Source organism: Odocoileus virginianus, chromosome 6 (genome assembly GCF_023699985.2).
Source record: "Odocoileus virginianus isolate 20LAN1187 ecotype Illinois chromosome 6, Ovbor_1.2, whole genome shotgun sequence".
Classification (NCBI taxonomy): domain Eukaryota; kingdom Metazoa; phylum Chordata; class Mammalia; order Artiodactyla; family Cervidae; genus Odocoileus; species Odocoileus virginianus.
The window spans coordinates 14,605,126-14,612,394 of NC_069679.1; positions in this window are offsets into that span (position 1 = coordinate 14,605,126).

Sequence of the window (7,269 nt, forward strand, 5' to 3'; positions counted from 1 at the left end):
GGCCAATTTCTCAACCTCCAGCCCCCTTCAAGGGCTGCTATGAGGATTAAACAAGATAATGTATGTGCCTCAAATTTTCCCACTAGATGGTAAGTTCCTTGAGGAAAGGAACTTTGTCTTACTCAACTTTGAAACACCAAAGCCTGATCCATGATAGGTGTTCAAACAGTTGTATTTGTTCATTCTTTTGGCAAATCTTTCCTGTGCCAGATTTACAGACCAGTACTATCCTGGATATTAGGATTTCAAGGAGCTTGAAATCCACCTAACACTGGGAATATTAATGAGGAGGAAGACAACAGTGGTTGGAGCATCAAAAGGCTGCCTATTGAAGGAAGTGGGACTCAGAGAGGCAGGAAGACCTCAGGCAAAGACCCAGGAGACAGGTACATTGTTCTCAATTCAAAGGCCATAAAGCAGGGGGCTTCCCTGGTGGCTCAGTGGGAAAGAACCCACCTGCCAATGCAGGAGACGTGGTTTCAACCCCTGGGTTGGGACAATCCCCTGGAAAGGCAATGTCAACCCATTCCAGTATTTTTGCCTGGGAAATCCCATGAAGAGAGGAGCCTGGTGGGCTACAGTCCACGGGGTCGCAAAGAGTCAGACACAACTGAGTGACTAAAGAACACGGAGAGCAGAGGCCTCGAGGGAGGAAAGGCTGAGACGGCCCTAGAGGAGGAATTCTTGGGAAAAGCAAGTCTGGAGGCCAGCCTCTTCCACATAAGGGAGGCCAGTACCCACAGGTTCCTGCAGTTCCTATCTCCTTTCCCTCTGCCAATCCATGTCCCAGGCCCGGAGCTCTGGAACTAAGCCTCACTTCTGAGTTCTCAGTCACTGGAGAACTCATGGGAATCCTTCTCATTTAATCTTCAGTCCCCTGAAATAGGTGTTAGTAGTTTTATCCTATTTAGCTACTGAGGGAATGGAAATGAGAGAAATGGAAGGAACTGCTGTGAAAGGCAGAGCCAGGACTTAAACCCAGGCCTTCCGACTGTTCTTTCTACTACCAGAGTTCCCACACAGCTAGACATTCTGCATCATATATTCTGCCCAACAGTGTCTGCGCCATCTGAACTGACTCCAATGTTGCCTTTGTTTTGGCCGTACCGCACGGCATGCAGGGTCTTCATTCCCTGACTGGCTGTGTCAAACCCGCACCCTCTGCAATGGGAGCGCAGAGTCTTAGCCACTGGACTGCCAGGGAAGTCCCAGTGTTGACTTTTTAGCTCTGAGTGGTCAATGATAACACAAGAAAGCATACTCATCGCTGCCTCCAGAGATTCTGCGAGAACCAACAGAATGGTAAATAAATACATTTTGGAAGATCCCATGTAAAGCCAAGGAGTTACTTATATGCTAATGACAGTCTCTAAAGCACACTGTGAGGAACAGTGTCAAAGAGGCATTTCAAAGAACACATCCTTTGCATACCGCTAGAAAAAGTTCCAAGTAAGGAAAACAAAAATACTCAGGAAGCTCGGGCAGCTCCTGTAGCAGGGTAGGTAAGAGAAAGCAAGCCTCTCCGACTTCAAGCAAAGAGGTAAAGGCAAAGAAAATGGTAGCATTCGAGAAGCATCAAGGAAGCCCAGGGAAAGATAGGATCCCTCCACCCCAAGCAACTCACGATCTAGGTGGGAAGGAACCATGTGTGTCGCTGCAACTGGCACCTTGTCAGTTGCTCTAAAATTCACCAACCACATGGTCTCCTTGGACCCTTATCAATACCCCATGAAACATGGCTATTTTCATGTTTTTCAGATGGGAAGACTGAGGTTTGGACCTCCGTCACTTTTGCAGTGACTGGTAGAGTAGTCAGATCTTGAGAAATGAGAAGCTTCAATCTTCTTACTGCACAGTAAATAATTCTAAACACCATGAAAGAAAGTATTACTTATCCTGTAATATTGAGAAGGTACTCCCAGGAACCTAGAGATCATTTTCAGACAAACAAGGAAACAACTACTTTCCCTGAAAAGGTTGTACTGATGAAATATGAACTGTTTTTAGAAATGTTTTAGTTGGATTCACAACTAAAAGCCACAATGGATTATTGAGGGAGAAATTAAAAGGATATACAGGTTTACATTTCTAACCTTAAAAAGTTACATAAAGTGATATGAAAGCCACTTCCATTCTTCATTCAGTCAACCTAGCCTGTCTACCTTGCAACTGATTTTTACTGATTATCCACTACTTTCTGGTGCTGCCTCAGGTCTGGGGAGCATGGTTCTGGCCTGGAAGAGCTCAGAACTCTTGGAGATAATTACTATCCTATACAGAAAATGCAGAGAAATGGAAGAAGTGCTATAGCACCTCAAGGAGGATTGGATATATTCTATTGGAGGCAGTCAAGGAAAGCTTCTCAGATATTTGGATTGGACCTTACAGGTAAAGTTGTGAGCTTGCCAAGGACAGAAAGAAGAAACAGTGCAAGACTAGAGACATGACAGAACATGGTACACGTGGAGACCACCACAGAATGGAGAACGTGGTGTATGTAGAGAACCATGGAATAAAGGGCAGCTATGAAAACCCACAGCTAACACTGTATTCATCAGTGAAAGTCTGAAAGCTCTTCCCCCAAGATCGGGAACAAGACAAGGATGTCTGCTCTCACCACTTCTATTCAACGTTGTCCTGGAGGTTCTAGCCGGAGAAATGAGGCAAGAAAATGAGATACAGGCATACCTCAAAGATACTGTAGGCTCGGTTCCAGACCACTGCAATAAACCAAGTTACACAAATTATTTGGTTTCCCAGTGCATATAAAAGTTATGTTTATACTGTATTGTAGTCTATGAAATGTGCAATAGCATTCTGTCTATAAAAGACAGTGTACATACCTTAATTAAAAAATAACTTCAGTGCTACAAAATGCTAACCATCACCTGAGGATTTAGTGAGTTGTAATCTTTCCATTGGTGGAGGGCGTGAAATATTGTGAGAACTGCCAGAATTGCCAAAATGTTACACAGAGACATAAATTAAGCAAATGCTGTCTGAAACTGGTGCCAACAGTCTCGTTTAATGCAGGGTTGCCACAAACCTTCATTAAAAAAAAATGTAATTATCTTCACAGTGCAATAACGCAAAACCCAATAAAATGAGATATGTCTGTAAAAAGCACGAAGAAAGGAAAAGACAATGTAAAACTATATTGCAGGTGACATGATCTTGTATACAGAGAATCCTAAAGAATCCACACCAAAAAAAAAAATACACAAAACCCCTTTAAGAACTAAATAAACAAGTTCAGCAAGATTACTAAACTTGAGATTGAACTTGGAGGACACAAGATCAATATACAAAATGAACTGGGGTGTTTTTGGGGGGGGGGGGTTTGTCCACACCATGCAGTTTATAGGATCTTAGTTCCCCAACCAGGGATTGAACCTGGGCCCCTGGCAATGAAAGCTCAAAGTTCTAACCACTTGACCACCAAGGAATCCCCAAGATCAATTGTTATCTTTATTTTTTTAATTGCATTTTTATAATAACTGCAATGAACAGTCTGAAAATGAAATTAAGAAGAGAATTCCATTTAAAATAGCTAAACCCCAAATATTCAGGAATAAATTTAATAAAAGAAGTGCAAGACTTGTACACTGTGTTCCTAGATTGGAAGACAATATTGTTAATATGCAACCTTCTACAAATTGATCTATAGATCCTACAGAAATGCATTTCTCTGCATTTTCTGTATAGGACTGTAACTATCTCCCAGTGTTCTGAGCTCTTGCAGACCAGGACCATGCCCCCCAGACCTGAGGCAGCACCAGACAGTAGTGGATAATCAGTAAAAATCAGTTGCAATCCCTGTTAAAATCTTAGCTATCATTTTTGCAGAAACTGACCAACTGATTCTAAAATCCACATGGAAATGTAAACGACCCAGACTTGTTAAACAACCCTGAAAAAGAGCGAACTGGAGAACTCATACTTTTCACTTTCAAAACTTATTACAAGGGGCTTCCCTGGTGGCTCAGTGGTGAAGAATCTACCTGGCAAGGTAGGATACATGGTGTAGATCCCACAAGCTGTGGAGCAGCGAAGTCCCTGCACCACAACTAATGATCCTGTGCTCTAGAGGCCGAAAACCGCAACTACTCAGCCCAGGTGCCACGACGAGAAGCCACTCACTGAAATGAGAAGCCCATGCACTGCAACTAGAGAAAAGCCTTCGCAGCAACAAAGACTCAGTACAGCCAAAAATTAAACAAAAACAAAACTCCAGTAACTAAAACAGGGTGCTAACTGGCATAATGACAGACATATAGATATGTGGAACAAAATTCAGACTCCAGAAATAAACCTGCACACTTAAGAGTCAACTGATTTTCAGCAAGGGTGCTAAGACCATTCAATGGGGAAAGAATAGCATTAAACAACTTGTTTATGTGTTTGTTGTTTTTGGCTGCACTGAGTCTTCTTGCTGCACTCTGCTCTCAGCTGTAGCGACTTCGGGCTGCTCTCTGGTAGCAGCGCGGGGGCAGAGCGAGGCTCCAGGTGGGTGGGCTTCAGCAGTTTCGGTGCAGGGGCTTAGATGCCTCAAGGCGCATGAAATCTTCCCAGACCAGGGATCCAATCAGTGTCCCCTGCATTGGCAGGCGGATTCTTAACTGCTCGACCACCACGAAAGTCCAGAAGAGCCTTTTAAACAAATGGTGCTGGAACAAATTCATCATTTGCATGCAAAAGAATGAAGTTGGTCCTCTACTCATACCATACACAAAATTAATGCAAATGGATGAAAGGCTTTATATAAGAGCTAAAACTATAAAACCCTTAGGAAAAAACATAAGCATAAATCTTAGTGACTTTTGTGCTTCAAAGGACACTATCAAGAAAGTGAAAAAACCCACAAAATTGGAGAAAATATATTTGTAAATCATTTATCTGATAAAGGTCTAGTATTCAGAATATATCAAGAACTCATACAACTCAACAATAAAGACAAATAACCCAATTAAAAGGTGGACAAAGATTCTATCTTCATAGAAGATATACAAAAGGTCAGCAAGCCCATGAAAAGATATACCCAAGAGAAACGAAAACATATGGTCACACAAAAACTTACACACAGATGTTTGGAGCACACATTCATTCCTAATGGTCAAAAAGTGGGAATATCCCAAATATCCACCAACTGATGAATGATAAACAAAATGTGGTGTAGCTCTATATTTGATCCTTGAACTTGGGGGTTTAGGAATGTCGACCCTCCATGTGGTTCAAAATTTGCAAAATTCTTACAGCCTACCCTTCATGTCATAGGTAGCTCTGTATCCATGGGTTCAACTAACCATTGACCATGTACTTACTACTCTAGTACATATTTACTGAAAAAACCCACATTTAAGGGAGCCCATGCAGTTCATGATCAACTGTATAATGAAATATTCAGCCATCAAGAGGAATGAAGTATTGGTAAACACTACATGGATGAATCTTGAAATCATTTTGCTAAATAAAAGCAGCCAGGCAGAAATAGCCATATATTATATGAGCCCATTTACATGAAATATCCAGAAAGGTCCTATCTGTAGATATATATAGTATATTAGTGGTTGCTTGAGACTTAGAGGGGAAAATTGGGAATGCTTGCTAATAGGTATACAGTTTCTGTTTGCTGTGATGAAAATGCTCTAATTAGGTAATGCACCGTTAGGTAATGGTGATGATTACTATATACATATGTACATATATATGTATAAATAATATGGTTACTATAAAGACATCCACTAAATATCACTGAAATTTAAGTACACTTCAAAGGCAAATTTTATGGTATAAGAATCATATCTCAAAAAAAAAAAAAAAAGAAATTCATAGAGCCTTCTGGTGGGATGAAAGGCAGAAGTCAGAAATATCGTAAGCTTTCTTCAGCAAATAACACAATTCCCTTTACTTTAAAAAAAAATTTTTTTTTTACATCTTTTTAAGGATTTTTATTTATTTGGCTATGTCAGGTCTTAGCTGCAGCACTCAGGATCTTTATTTGTAGCATGAGGGATCCAGTTGCCTGACCAGGTATCAAATCTGGGCCCCCTGCATTGGGAAAATGGAGTCTAGACATAGACCACCAGGCAAGTCCCTAAAGTTCCTTTAGTGTCCGTTAGTACCTTTTTCTGTGCCAAATTTGAGCATCTAGAACAGTGCCCAGTACTTGATTAAATATTCAAATGTCTGTTGAATGAATGATTACCATAGGCATAAAGGCGGAAAAGGCATTAGCTGAGTCAACATTTTAAAACCAGATATCTGAGAAAGGTTACTCATCTAACCATAAAAACCGAGGAAAGCTATTACATTATGGAAAAAACCCAGCCACTGCTTTTTTTCTATTGCTGGTGACAAGTTGGGCAAATTCTGAGAAAGCACTGGGCTGTCCTCATTCATTTTGTATCACATAGTCCCTCTTGATTCAGACTCCAGAGAAATCTTAAGACCAGCTCCCCTAATCTCTCAAGGACACTTCCTGCCTACAGAATCCAAATGAGACTGGACTCATTCCTGCCCCATTGGTTAAGAGAGTTTACTAGGAATGACTGACAGAAAACCAACCAATCTTTTTCAAGGAAAGCAACTTGCTTCCCAAGCTACTTCCTCTAAAATCACTGAGGATGATACATGAATAATGAAGAGACCAGGTAGAACAGGAAATTTAATTCTAAGGATAGGAATCAGCAGGTCCAGGAAAAAGGGACCATCCAAGTTGAATGATCACTTTCTGCGCACCTAAGTGGCAGGTGCCGTAAGGCCATACAAAGGCACAATCCACACCCTTCAATTTTTAGTCTAGTGGGGAAACAGGGATGGAATCATTTAAGTTATGAAACCATTAAGTTCCAAAGAGAAGCAATTTGCCCTGAGTGCAGACATGCTTCTTTCTGCCCAGGAAATCAAGTTAGTTTCCTGGCTGTGGTATTTGGCTTATACACCTTGGCTTCTATCTTAGCATTCTGACAGAGTAAATGTGATATGCATAGCAGGCTAAGCAGCAACGAGCAATACATGAAAATAAAAACCCAAAAAAATAAAATAAAATAAAAATTCAACAGGAGTGCACAGTGTATCAGATGTACAGCAGGATGTGGCAGGAAAAAGTCAATCAGGATCAAATTGGGAGAAGCCTTAGTTCCACACCTAACAGCATATGGGCCTTTCCAGAAACGTGAATTGGAACCACCAATCTGCCGTACCACTACAATTAAGAACTGTTCAAAAATTAAAGTCGAAGACATATAGGATATTGATATCTTGACTGAA